Source organism: Saccoglossus kowalevskii, chromosome 13 (genome assembly GCF_978046115.1).
Source record: "Saccoglossus kowalevskii chromosome 13, keSacKowa6.1, whole genome shotgun sequence".
In the NCBI taxonomy this organism is placed as follows: Eukaryota; Metazoa; Hemichordata; class Enteropneusta; family Harrimaniidae; genus Saccoglossus; species Saccoglossus kowalevskii.
Genome location: NC_140653.1, coordinates 33,928,857 through 33,945,628, shown reverse-complemented (window position 1 = coordinate 33,945,628; position 16,772 = coordinate 33,928,857). Strand labels below are relative to the sequence as shown.

Genomic DNA, 16,772 nt, shown 5'->3' with positions numbered 1-16,772 from the left:
CATTAACCCATAATAATGGAAACTTGAACTTGAAGCTGATGATATACAATGTAAATTGGCTTGAACCTTATTTAAAAAAAATAAGCCTGTTCATTCTAAAATCCAGTGAAATTATTGTGCACAAATTGATTACTTATTCTGTGGTTGGTAGTAGTAAGAATATTGTAGTGTATAATATGAATATATTTTTAATTTGTGATCAAAACTTATGACGGAACCCCGCCTCTTAAAATTTTTGTGATTTGATCATCTGAGTGAAGTGAGATCAAGGATTACATTTTGTAAAAGTCTCTGTTTGTATATATGACACAATGACATTTCCATTGCTACATAATTTTACAATTTAATTTCCTGATTAAATTGAAGTGATTGACAGTAATAAATTGGAATGTGTGCGTTCTAATCAATCATTTTACCGCTTTACAGGAAGTATGTTAAGACTTAATAATCCTAGCTTAGACTCTTGCATGAATGAATGAATACATAATTGAATGAATGTATGAATGAAGTAAAATTGGTATGTTGGGAATTTTAATACTGAGCTCTGTCGTCTATGCAAATCTATGCACACATTACACTGCACAGTCAATGTAAAGAATTAAATTTTGCAGTTATTGATTTTTGAGTGATTTGATCCCTAAATGACCTCCATTGACCGCTTACACTGTACATATGTTACATTGCATGAATTACCATACACAGAGTGTAATAGGTGTATAGTACAAAGGAATGGACCTTTAAATGACCTCCATTGACTGCTTACACTGCACATATGTGAGATTGCATGAATTACCATACACAGAGTGTAATAGGTGTATAGTACAAAGGAATGGACCTTTAAATGACCTCCATTGACTGCTTACACTGCACATATGTTATATTGCATGAATTACCACACACAGAGTGTAATAGGTGTAATGTACAAAGGAATGGACCTTTAAATGACCTCCATTGACCACTTACACAGCACATATGTTAGATTGCATGAATTACCATACTCAGAGTGTAATAGGTGTAATATACAAAGGAATGAACCTTTAAATGACCTCCATTGACCACTTACACAGCACATATGTTAGATTGCATGAATTACCATACACAGAGTGTAATAGGTGTAATGTACAAAGGAATGGACCTTTAAATGACCTCCATTGACTGCTTACACTGCACATATGTTACATTGCATGAATTACCACACACAGAGTGTAATAGGTGTAATGTACAAAGGAATGGACCTTTAAATGACCTCCATTGACCACTTACACAGCACATATGTTAGATTGCATGAATTACCATACTCAGAGTGTAATAGGTGTAATATACAAAGGAATAGACCTTTAAATGACCTCCATTGACCACTTACACAGCACATATGTTAGATTGCATGAATTACCATACACAGAGTGTAATAGGTGTAATGTACAAAGGAATGGACCTTTAAATGACCTCCATTGACTGCTTACACTGCACATATGTTACATTGCATGAATTACCATACACAGAGTGTAATAGGTGTAATGTACAAAGGAATGGACCTTTAAATGACCTCCATTGACCGCTTACACAGCACATACGTTACATTGCATGATTTACCATACACAGAGTGTAATAGGTGTAATGTACAAAGGAATGGACTTTTAAATGACCTCCATTGACCGCTTACACTGTACATATGTTAGATTGCATGAATTACCATACACAGAGTGTAATATGTGTAATATACAAAGGAATAGACCTTTAAATGACCTCCATTGACCACTTACACAACACATATGTTACATTGCATGAATTACCATACACAGAGTGTAATAGGTGTAATGTACAAAGGAATGGACCTTTAAATGACCTCCATTGACTGCTTACACTGCACATATGTTACATTGCATGAATTACCATACACAGAAAGTAATAGGTGTAATGTACAAAGGAATGGACCTTTAAATGACCTCCATTGACCGCTTACACTGCACATACGTTACATTGTATGAATTACCATACACAGAGTGTAATAGGTGTAATGTACAAAGGAATGCACTTTTAAATGACCTCCATTGACCGCTTACACTGTACATACGTTACATTGCATGAATTACCATACACAGAGTGTAATAGGTGTAATATACAAAGGAATAGACCTTTAAATGACCTCCATTGACCACTTACACAGCACATATGTTAGATTGCATGAATTACCATACACAGAGTGTAATAGGTGTAATGTACAAAGGAATGGACCTTTAAATGACCTCCATTGACCGCTTACACTGCACATATGTTACATTGCATGAATTACCATACACGGAGTGTAATAGGTGTAATGTTCAACGGAATGGATCTTTAAATGACCTCCATTGACCGCTTACACTGCACATATGTTAGATTGCATGAATTACCATACACGGAGTGTAATAGGTGTAATGTACAAAGGAATGGACCTTTAAATGACCTCCATTGACCGCTTACACTGCACATATGTTACATTGCATGAATTACCATACACAGAGTGTAATAGGTGTAATGTTCAAAGGAATGGATCTTTAAATGACCTCCATTGACCGCTTACACTGCACATATGTTATATTGCATGAATTACCATACACAGAGTGTAATAGGTGTAATGTACAAAGGAATGGACCTTTAAATGACCTCCATTGACCGCTTACACTGCACATATGTTACATTGCATGAATTACCACACATAGAGTGTAATAGGTGTAATGTACAAAGGAATGGACTTTTAAATGACCTCCATTGACCGCTTACACTGCACATATGTTAGATTGCATGAATTACCACACACAGAGTGTAATAGGTGTAATGTTCAAAGAAATGGATCTTTAAATGACCTCCATTGACCGCTTACACTGCACATATGTTAGATTGCATGAATTACCATACACGGAGTGTAATAGGTGTAATGTACAATCGAATGGACCTTTAAATGATCTCCATTGACCGCTTACACTGCACATATGTTACATTGCATGAATTACCATACACAGAGTGTAATAGGTGTAATGTTCAAAGGAATGGATCTTTAAATGACCTCCATTGACCGCTGACACTGCACATATGTTAGATTGCATGAATTACCATACACGGAGTGTAATAGGTGTAATGTACAAAGGAATGGACCTTTAAATGACCTCCATTGACCGCTTACACTGCACATATGTTATATTGCATGAATTACCATACACAGAGTGTAATAGGTGTAATGTACAAAGGAATGGACCTTTAAATGACCTCCATTGACCGCTTACACTGCACATATGTTACATTGCATGAATTACCATACACAGAGTGTAATAGGTGTAATATACAAAGGAATAGACCTTTAAATGACCTCCATTGACCGCTTACACTGCATATATGTTACATTGCATGAATTACCACACATAGAGTGTAATAGGTGTAATGTACAAAGGAATTGATCTTTAAATGACCTCCATTGACCGCTTACACTGCACATATGTTAGATTGCATGAATTACCATACACGGAGTGTAGGTAATAGGTGTAATGTACAATCGAATGGACCTTTAAATGATCTCCATTGACCGCTTACACTGCACATATGTTACATTGCATGAATTACCATACACGGAGTGTAATAGGTGTAATGTACAATCGAATGGACCTTTAAATGACCTCCATTGACCGCTTACACTGTACATATGTTAGATTGCATGAATTACCATACACGGAGTGTAATAGGTGTAATGTACAATCGAATGGACCTTTAAATGATCTCCATTGACCGCTTACACTGCACATATGTTACATTGCATGAATTACCATACACGGAGTGTAATAGGTGTAATGTACAATCGAATGGACCTTTAAATGACCTCCATTGACCGCTTACACTGTACATATGTTATATTGCATGAATTACCATACACAGAGTGTAATAGGTGTAATGTTCAAAGGAATGGATCTTTAAATGACCTCCATTGACCGCTTACACTGCACATATGTTACATTGCATGAATTACCATACACGGAGTGTAATAGGTGTAATGTTCAACGGAATGGATCTTTAAATGACCTCCATTGCCTGCTTACACTGCACATATGTTATATTGCATGAATTACCATACACAGAGTGTAATAGGTGTAATGTACAAAGGAATGGACCTTTAAATGACCTCCATTGACCGCTTACACTGCACATATGTTACATTGCATGAATTACCATACACAGAGTGTAATAGGTGTAATATACAAAGGAATAGACCTTTAAATGACCTCCATTGACCGCTTACACTGCACATATGTTACATTGCATGAATTACCATACACAGAGTGTAATAGGTGTAATATACAAAGGAATGGATCTTTAAATGACCTCCATTGCCTGCTTACACTGCACATATGTTACATTGCATGAATTACCATACACAGAGTGTAATAGGTGTAATGTACAAAGGAATGGACCTTTAAATGACCTCCATTGACCGCTTACACTGCACATATGTTACATTGCATGAATTACCATACACGGAGTGTAATAGGTGTAATGTTCAACGGAATGGATCTTTAAATGACCTCCATTGACCGCTTACACTGCACATATGTTAGATTGCATGAATTACCATACACGGAGTGTAATAGGTGTAATGTACAAAGGAATGGACCTTTAAATGACCTCCATTGACCGCTTACACTGCACATATGTTACATTGCATGAATTACCATACACAGAGTGTAATAGGTGTAATGTTCAAAGGAATGGATCTTTAAATGACCTCCATTGACCGCTTACACTGCACATATGTTATATTGCATGAATTACCATACACAGAGTGTAATAGGTGTAATGTACAAAGGAAAGGACCTTTAAATGACCTCCATTGACCGCTTACACTGCACATATGTTACATTGCATGAATTACCACACATAGAGTGTAATAGGTGTAATGTACAAAGGAATGGACTTTTAAATGACCTCCATTGACCGCTTACACTGCACATATGTTAGATTGCATGAATTACCATACACAGAGTGTAATAGGTGTAATGTTCAAAGGAATGGATCTTTAAATGACCTCCATTGACCGCTTACACTGCACATATGTTAGATTGCATGAATTACCATACACGGAGTGTAATAGGTGTAATGTTCAAAGGAATGGATCTTTAAATGATCTCCATTGACCGCTTACACTGCACATATGTTACATTGCATGAATTACCATACACAGAGTGTAATAGGTGTAATGTACAAAGGAATGGACCTTTAAAAGACCTCCATTGACCGCTTACACTGCACATATGTTAGATTGCATGAATTACCATACACGGAGTGTAGGTAATAGGTGTAATGTACAAAGGAATGGACCTTTAAATGACCTCCATTGACCGCTTACACTGCACATATGTTAGATTGCATGAATTACCATACACAGAGTGTAATAGGTGTAATGTACAAAGGAATGGATCTTTAAATGACCTCCATTGACCGCTTACACTGCACATATGTTACATTGCATGAATTACCATACACAGAGTGTAATAGGTGTAATGTTCAAAGGAATGGATCTTTAAATGACCTCCATTGACCGCTTACACTGCACATATGTTACATTGCATGAAATAGCATACACGGAGTGTAATAGGTGTAATGTTCAACAAAATGGATCTTTAAATGACCTCCATTGCCTGCTTACACTGCACATATGTTATATTGCATGAATTACCATACACAGAGTGTAATAGGTGTAATGTACAAAGGAATGGACCTTTAAATGACCTCCATTGACCGCTTACACTGCACATATGTTACATTGCATGAATTACCATACACGGAGTGTAATAGGTGTAATGTTCAACGGAATGGATCTTTAAATGACCTCCATTGACCGCTTACACTGCACATATGTTAGATTGCATGAATTACCATACACGGAGTGTAATAGGTGTAATGTACAAAGGAATGGACCTTTAAATGACCTCCATTGACCGCTTACACTGCACATATGTTACATTGCATGAATTACCATACACAGAGTGTAATAGGTGTAATGTTCAAAGGAATGGATCTTTAAATGACCTCCATTGACCGCTTACACTGCACATATGTTATATTGCATGAATTACCATACACAGAGTGTAATAGGTGTAATGTACAAAGGAAAGGACCTTTAAATGACCTCCATTGACCGCTTACACTGCACATATGTTACATTGCATGAATTACCACACATAGAGTGTAATAGGTGTAATGTACAAAGGAATGGACTTTTAAATGACCTCCATTGACCGCTTACACTGCACATATGTTAGATTGCATGAATTACCATACACAGAGTGTAATAGGTGTAATGTTCAAAGGAATGGATCTTTAAATGACCTCCATTGACCGCTTACACTGCACATATGTTAGATTGCATGAATTACCATACACGGAGTGTAATAGGTGTAATGTACAAAGGAATGGACCTTTAAAAGACCTCCATTGACCGCTTACACTGCACATATGTTAGATTGCATGAATTACCATACACGGAGTGTAGGTAATAGGTGTAATGTACAAAGGAATGGATCTTTAAATGACCTCCATTGACCGCTTACACTGCACATATGTTACATTGCATGAATTACCATACACAGAGTGTAATAGGTGTAATGTACAAAGGAATGGACCTTTAAAAGACCTCCATTGACCGCTTACACTGCACATATGTTAGATTGCATGAATTACCATACACGGAGTGTAGGTAATAGGTGTAATGTACAAAGGAATGGACCTTTAAATGACCTCCATTGACCGCTTACACTGCACATATGTTAGATTGCATGAATTACCATACACAGAGTGTAATAGGTGTAATGTTCAAAGGAATGGATCTTTAAATGACCTCCATTGACCGCTTACACTGCACATATGTTAGATTGCAGGAATTACCATACACGGAGTGTAATAGGTGTAATGTACAATCGAATGGACCTTTAAATGATCTCCATTGACCGCTTACACTGCACATATGTTACATTGCATGAATTACCATACACGGAGTGTAATAGGTGTAATGTACAATCGAATGGACCTTTAAATGACCTCCATTGACCGCTTACACTGTACATATGTTATATTGCATGAATTACCATACACAGAGTGTAATAGGTGTAATGTTCAAAGGAATGGATCTTTAAATGACCTCCATTGACCGCTTACACTGCACATATGTTACATTGCATGAATTACCATACACGGAGTGTAATAGGTGTAATGTTCAACAGAATGGATCTTTAAATGACCTCCATTGACCGCTTACACTGCACATATGTTATATTGCATGAATTACCATACACAGAGTGTAATAGGTGTAATGTACAAAGGAATGGACCTTTAAATGACCTCCATTGACCGCTTACACTGCACATATGTTACATTGCATGAATTACCATACACAGAGTGTAATAGGTGTAATATACAAAGGAATAGACCTTTAAATGACCTCCATTGACCACTTACACAGCACATATGTTAGATTGCATGAATTACCATACACAGAGTGTAATAGGTGTAATGTACAAAGTAATGGACCTTTAAATGACCTCCATTGACCGCTTACACTGCACATATGTTACATTGCATGAATTACCATACACGGAGTGTAATAGGTGTAATGTTCAAAGGAATGGATCTTTAAATGATCTCCATTGACCGCTTACACTGCACATATGTTACATTGCATGAATTACCATACACAGAGTGTAATAGGTGTAATGTACAAAGGAATGGACCTTTAAAAGACCTCCATTGACCGCTTACACTGCATATATGTTACATTGCATGAATTACCACACATAGAGTGTAATAGGTGTAATGTACAAAGGAATGGACTTTTAAATGACCTCCATTGACCGCTTACACTGCACATATGTTAGATTGCATGAATTACCATACACAGAGTGTAATAGGTGTAATGTACAAAGGAATGGATCTTTAAATGACCTCCATTGACCGCTTACACTGCACATATGTTACATTGCATGAATTACCATACACAGAGTGTAATAGGTGTAATGTTCAAAGGAATGGATCTTTAAATGACCTCCATTGACCGCTTACACTGCACATATGTTACATTGCATGAATTACCATACACGGAGTGTAATAGGTGTAATGTTCAACGGAATGGATCTTTAAATGACCTCCATTGCCTGCTTACACTGCACATATGTTATATTGCATGAATTACCATACACAGAGTGTAATAGGTGTAATGTACAAAGGAATGGACCTTTAAATGACCTCCATTGACCGCTTACACTGCACATATGTTACATTGCATGAATTACCATACACAGAGTGTAATAGGTGTAATATACAAAGGAATAGACCTTTAAATGACCTCCATTGACCACTTACACAGCACATATGTTAGATTGCATGAATTACCATACACGGAGTGTAATAGGTGTAATGTTCAAAGGAATGGATCTTTAAATGATCTCCATTGACCGCTTACACTGCACATATGTTACATTGCATGAATTACCATACACAGAGTGTAATAGGTGTAATGTACAAAGGAATGGACCTTTAAAAGACCTCCATTGACCGCTTACACTGCATATATGTTACATTGCATGAATTACTACACATAGAGTGTAATAGGTGTAATGTACAAAGGAATGGACCTTTTAATGACCTCCATTGACCGCTTACACTGCACATATGTTAGATTGCATGAATTACCATACACGGAGTGTAGGTAATAGGTGTAATGTACAAAGGAATGGACCTTTAAATGACCTCCATTGACCGCTTACACTGCACATATGTTAGATTGCATGAATTACCATACACAGAGTGTAATAGGTGTAATGTTCAAAGGAATGGATCTTTAAATGATCTCCATTGACCACTTACACTGCACATATGTTAGATTGCATGAATTACCATACACGGAGTGTAATAGGTGTAATGTACAATCGAATGGACCTTTAAATGATCTCCATTGACCGCTTACACTGCACATATGTTACATTGCATGAATTACCATACACGGAGTGTAATAGGTGTAATGTACAATCGAATGGACCTTTAAATGACCTCCATTGACCGCTTACACTGTACATATGTTATATTGCATGAATTACCATACACAGAGTGTAATAGGTGTAATGTTCAAAGGAATGGACCTTTAAATGACCTCCATTGCCTGCTTACACTGCACATATGTTACATTGCATGAATTACCATACACAGAGTGTAATAGGTGTAATGTACAAATGAATAGACCTTTAAATGACCTCCATTGACCACTTACACAGCACATATGTTAGATTGCATGAATTACCATACACAGAGTGTAATAGGTGTAATGTACAAAGGAATGGACCTTTAAATGACCTCCATTGACCGCTTACACTGCACATATGTTACATTGCATGAATTACCATACACGGAGTGTAATAGGTGTAATGTTCAAAGGAATGGATCTTTAAATGATCTCCATTGACCGCTTACACTGCACATATGTTACATTGCATGAATTACCATACACAGAGTGTAATAGGTGTAATGTACAAAGGAATGGACCTTTAAAAGACCTCCATTGACCGCTTACACTGCATATATGTTACATTGCATGAATTACCACACATAGAGTGTAATAGGTGTAATGTACAAAGGAATGGACTTTTAAATGACCTCCATTGACCGCTTACACTGCACATATGTTAGATTGCATGAATTACCATACACGGAGTGTAATAGGTGTAATGTACAAAGGAATGGACCTTTAAATGACCTCCATTGACTGCTTACACTGCACATATGTTACATTGCATGAATTACCATATACAGAGTGTAATAGGTGTAATGTACAAAGGAATGGACCTTTAAATGACCTCCATTGACCGCTTACACTGCACATATGTTAGATTGCATGAATTACCATACACAGAGTGTAATAGGTGTAATGTACAAAGGAATGGATCTTTAAATGACCTCCATTGACCGCTTACACTGCACATATGTTAGATTGCATGAATTACCATACACAGAGTGTAATAGGTGTAATGTACAAAGGAATGGATCTTTAAATGACCTCCATTGACCGCTTACACTGCACATATGTTAGATTGCATGAATTACCATACACAGAGTGTAATAGGTGTAATGTACAAAGGAATGGATCTTTAAATGACCTCCATTGACCGCTTACACTGCACATATGTTACATTGCATGAATTACCATACACAGAGTGTAATAGGTGTAATGTACAAAGGAATGGACCTTTAAAAGACCTCCATTGACCGCTTACACTGCATATATGTTACATTGCATGAATTACCACACAGAGTGTAATAGGTGTAATGTACAAAGGAATGAACCTTTAAATGACCTCCATTGACCGCTTACACTGCACATATGTTAGATTGCATGAATTACCATACACGGAGTGTAGGTAATAGGTGTAATGTACAAAGGAATGGATCTTTAAATGACCTCCATTGACCGCTTACACTGCACATACATGTATGTTAGATTGCATGAATTACCATACACGGAGTGTAGGTAATAGGTGTAATGTACAAAGGAATGGACCTTTAAATGACCTCCATTGACCGCTTACACTGCACATATGTTAGATTGCATGAATTACCATACACAGAGTGTAATAGGTGTAATGTTCAAAGGAATGGATCTTTAAATGACCTCCATTGACCGCTTACACTGCACATATGTTAGATTGCATGAATTACCATACACGGAGTGTAATAGGTGTAATATACAAAGGAATAGACCTTTAAATGACCTCCATTGACCGCTTACACTGCACATATGTTACATTGCATGAATTACCATACACGGAGTGTAATAGGTGTAATGTTCAAAGGAATGGATCTTTAAATGATCTCCATTGACCGCTTACACTGCACATATGTTACATTGCATGAATTACCATACACAGAGTGTAATAGGTGTAATGTACAAAGGAATGGACCTTTAAAAGACCTCCATTGACCGCTTACACTGCACATATGTTAGATTGCATGAATTACCATACACGGAGTGTAGGTAATAGGTGTAATGTACAAAGGAATGGACTTTTAAATGACCTCCATTGACCCGCTTACACTGCACATATGTTAGATTGCATGAATTACCATACACAGAGTGTAATAGGTGTAATGTACAAAGGAAAGGGTCTTTAAATGACCTCCATTGACCGCTTACACTGCACATATGTTACATTGCATGAATTACCATACACAGAGTGTAATAGGTGTAATGTACAAAGGAATGGACCTTTAAATGACCTCCATTGACCGCTTACACTGCACATATGTTATATTGCATGAATTACCACACACAGAGTGTAATAGGTGTAATGTACAAAGGAATGGACCTTTAAATGACCTCCATTGACTGCTTACACTGCACATATGTTACATTGCATGAATTACCATACACGGAGTGTAATAGGTGTAATGTACAAAGGAATGGACCTTTAAATGACCTCCATTGACCGCTTACACTGCACATATGTTAGATTGCATTAATTACCACACACAGAGTGTAATAGGTGTAATGTACAAAGGAATGGACCTTTAAATGACCTCCATTGACTGCTTACACTGCACATATGTTACATTGCATGAATTACCATACACGGAGTGTAATAGGTGTAATGTACAAAGGAATGGACCTTTAAATGACCTCCATTGACCGCTTACACTGCACATATGTTAGATTGCATTAATTACCACACACAGAGTGTAATAGGTGTAATGTACAAAGGAATGGACCTTTAAATGACCTCCATTGACCGCTTACACTGCACATATGTTACATTGCATGAATTACCATACACGGAGTGTAATAGGTGTAATGTACAAAGGAATGGACCTTTAAATGACCTCCATTGACCGCTTACACTGCACATATGTTAGATTGCATGAATTACCACACACAGAGTTTAATAGGTGTAATGTACAAAGGAATGGACCTTTAAATGACCTCCATTGACCGCTTACACTGCACATATGTTACATTGCATGAATTACCATACACAGAGTGTAATAGGTGTAATGTACAAAGGAATAGACCTTTAAATGACCTCCATTGACCGCTTACACTGCACATATGTTAGATTGCATGAATTACCATACACGGAGTGTAGGTAATAGGTGTAATGTACAAAGGAATGGACCTTTAAATGACCTCCATTGACCGCTTACACTGCACATATGTTAGATTGCATGAATTACCATTCACAGAGTGTAATAGGTGTAATGTACAAAGGAATGGATCTTTAAATGACCTCCATTGACCGCTTACACTGCACATATGTTACATTGCATGAATTACCATACACAGAGTGTAATAGGTGTAATGTACAAAGGAATGGACCTTTAAAAGACCTCCATTGACCGCTTACACTGCATATATGTTACATTGCATGAATTACCACACAGAGTGTAATAGGTGTAATGTACAAAGGAATGAACCTTTAAATGACCTCCATTGACCGCTTACACTGCACATATGTTAGATTGCATGAATTACCATACACGGAGTGTAGGTAATAGGTGTAATGTACAAAGGAATGGATCTTTAAATGACCTCCATTGACCGCTTACACTGCACATACATGTATGTTAGATTGCATGAATTACCATACACGGAGTGTAGGTAATAGGTGTAATGTACAAAGGAATGGACCTTTAAATGACCTCCATTGACCGCTTGCACTGCACATATGTTAGATTGCATGAATTACCATACACAGAGTGTAATAGGTGTAATGTTCAAAGGAATGGATCTTTAAATGACCTCCATTGACCGCTTACACTGCACATATGTTAGATTGCATGAATTACCATACACGGAGTGTAATAGGTGTAATATACAAAGGAATAGACCTTTAAATGACCTCCATTGACCACTTACACAGCACATATGTTAGATTGCATGAATTACCATACACAGAGTGTAATAGGTGTAATGTACAAAGGAATGGACCTTTAAATGACCTCCATTGACCGCTTACACTGCACATATGTTACATTGCATGAATTACCATACACAGAGTGTAATAGGTGTAATGTTCAAAGGAATGGATCTTTAAATGACCTCCATTGACCGCTTACACTGCACATATGTTACATTGCATGAAATAGCATACACGGAGTGTAATAGGTGTAATGTTCAACAAAATGGATCTTTAAATGACCTCCATTGCCTGCTTACACTGCACATATGTTACATTGCATGAATTACCATACACAGAGTGTAATAGGTGTAATGTACAAAGGAATGGACCTTTAAAAGACCTCCATTGACCGCTTACACTGCATACATGTATATGTTAGATTGCATGAATTACCATACACGGAGTGTAGGTAATAGGTGTAATGTACAAAGGAATGGACCTTTAAATGACCTCCATTGACCGCTTACACTGCACATATGTTAGATTGCATGAATTACCATACACGGAGTGTAGGTAATAGGTGTAATGTACAAAGGAATGGACTTTTAAATGACCTCCATTGACCCGCTTACACTGCACATATGTTAGATTGCATGAATTACCATACACAGAGTGTAATAGGTGTAATGTACAAAGGAAAGGGTCTTTAAATGACCTCCATTGACCGCTTACACTGCACATATGTTACATTGCATGAATTACCATACACAGAGTGTAATAGGTGTAATGTACAAAGGAATGGACCTTTAAATGACCTCCATTGACCGCTTACACTGCACATATGTTATATTGCATGAATTACCACACACAGAGTGTAATAGGTGTAATGTACAAAGGAATGGACCTTTAAATGACCTCCATTGACTGCTTACACTGCACATATGTTACATTGCATGAATTACCATACACGGAGTGTAATAGGTGTAATGTACAAAGGAATGGACCTTTAAATGACCTCCATTGACCGCTTACACTGCACATATGTTAGATTGCATTAATTACCACACACAGAGTGTAATAGGTGTAATGTACAAAGGAATGGACCTTTAAATGACCTCCATTGACTGCTTACACTGCACATATGTTACATTGCATGAATTACCATACACGGAGTGTAATAGGTGTAATGTACAAAGGAATGGACCTTTAAATGACCTCCATTGACCGCTTACACTGCACATATGTTAGATTGCATTAATTACCACACACAGAGTGTAATAGGTGTAATGTACAAAGGAATGGACCTTTAAATGACCTCCATTGACCGCTTACACTGCACATATGTTACATTGCATGAATTACCATACACGGAGTGTAATAGGTGTAATGTACAAAGGAATGGACCTTTAAATGACCTCCATTGACCGCTTACACTGCACATATGTTAGATTGCATGAATTACCACACACAGAGTTTAATAGGTGTAATGTACAAAGGAATGGACCTTTAAATGACCTCCATTGACCGCTTACACTGCACATATGTTACATTGCATGAATTACCATACACAGAGTGTAATAGGTGTAATGTACAAAGGAATAGACCTTTAAATGACCTCCATTGACCGCTTACACTGCACATATGTTATATTGCATGAATTACCACACACAGAGTGTAATAGGTGTAATGTTCAAAGGAATGGACCTTTAAATGACCTCCATTGACTGCTTACACTGCACATATGTTACATTGCATGAATTACCATACACGGAGTGTAATAGGTGTAATGTACAAAGGAATGGACCTTTAAATGACCCCCATTGAGTATTTTTAGTTAGCACAATGCTTTGCTGTGATGCATATTCTGGACTATAAATAAATGCTTTTTATTCAATACTGTTCAACACATGACTACTGTATTTAGGCTATAATGGATTAAAACAGTGATAACAAAATGTGCCAAACATTCACCCAGGGACAGGGTATCAATGGTGTATGATGCAACGTTTTATGAAATTCCTCACTCACAATTTCACATCCCTGGGGAAATTAAGTAAATTGACAGTAATTGTAATATAGACCAATTTGTAGCAATGTATATTATATGGTTATTGAGGGAGTATATATGTCTAAAGTGTCCGGTATGTTTATTATACGTCTGTTTAGCAAACATTCTGAGAATACAAAAAAAAACTTTTATTTTTTTGTGTTGTGATCATGCATATACACTCCCTGGCCCAACTATCGGACGGCCCAACTATCGGACGGTCTCGCTTGCTTGCGTTGTTATTTTAAAATCAGGTGACCCATAGTCACATGATACACACTACGGCATTCTGGGGGAAGAGGCTAATTGGTTTCAGTTGCTATTTAGCGCTAAATCGAGACGTACATCTGCTGAACGAGCTTTCTAAATAGGTAAGATTTTTCACTTACGCTCAAAGTCGCAATTTTCAAGGTCGCTAAATCTGAAATCAAAGTTTCAGTTTGTGTGAAAAAAAATGCGGCAACATTTAGATGATTTTTTCATTGATAATATTTAGTTTACGTGTTCATCATCAACTCCCTGGCGCAAAAAAAAATGAAAGTCACTTTAGCAACTTTTATATGAAACTCTGTGGCATCGATGTCCTTGCCCAGTTGTCGGACAGATTACATAATTGTTAGTTGTTGGAGATCTTTGTAATTTAGTTACTCTTATCACATGTTTTCTCTGAGAAGTCAAGCCACATTTCGTTATTACTTGCTGTATGCTTTCTGTCTTTGGTAAATCTGGTAAACTAAAATTTTTTTTTAAATTTATAAATTTCTGAGGATAAATTTAGTAATATTTACATTAGTATGTATTAGAAAATGTTATTTGTTGCATTCCTTTCCTTATCTATGAATTTTCTTAGCATTTTAAGCTGTGCATTTGGAAGTTCATCTTTTACTATTCCGACATGAAGTTTATGAGCATTTATCATTCCATATCTAGAATTTACTGACAAATGTTGATTATTTTTGTTTTGTTTTTCAGAAATTATTATCCAAACATCTATTTTTGCAAGTTTTTTTATAAGTATTCTGAAGCCTTTTATTCAGGTGAGTATTTCTATTTGTCAGAATTATAACTTTTCTTCTGTAGTGTACAATTACATTTTGTTGGCTATGGAAACTGATTATATTGTCTATTATATTATAATCCTGTAAGGTAATAACATTTTTTATTGTTTTTCAGATTTTTCTCTTTTTTCAAGTTTTTTTTATAAGTATTCTGAAGCCTTTTATTCAGGTAAGAATTTCTATTTGTCAGAATTATAACTTTTTGCTAATTCTATTACATTTCATTTGTTGCTATGGAAACTGCTGTAGATGTCTGAGCACAAATTTTATTACCTAATTTCCAACGATTCCCCCCATTATAATCCCATAAGCTAATAACATTTTTTATTATTGTTTTTCAGATTTTTTGCATCTTTTTTTAAAGTTTTTTTTTATCTGAAACCTTTTTATTCAGGTAAGAATTTCTGTTTGTCATAATTATAAGTTTTTGCTAATTCTATTACATTTCATTTGTTGCTATGGAAACTGCTGTAGATGTCTGAGCACAAAATTTATTATCTAATTTCCAACGATCCCCCTATTATAATCCCATAAGCTAATAACATTTTTTATTATTGTTTTTCAGATTTTTTGCATCTTTTTTTAATTTTTTTATCTGAAACCTTTTTATTCAGGTAAGAATTTCTGTTTGTCAGAATTATAACTTTTTGCTAATTCTATTACATTTCATTTGTACTATGGAAACTGCTGTAGATGTCTGAGCACAAATTTTATTACCTAATTTTCAACAATCCCCCTATTATAATCCCGTAAGCTGATAACATTTTT

The 16,772-nt window shown here is 36.3% G+C and overlaps 1 protein-coding gene across 2 annotated transcripts in view; it reads left to right on the top strand.

The window, feature by feature from the left end:
- LOC100369555 (anoctamin-8-like) overlaps nucleotides 1–16,772 on the top strand; it is a 63,971-nt gene that overhangs the window by 10,016 nt on the left and 37,183 nt on the right. The gene's annotated exons all lie outside the window — the stretch shown is intronic.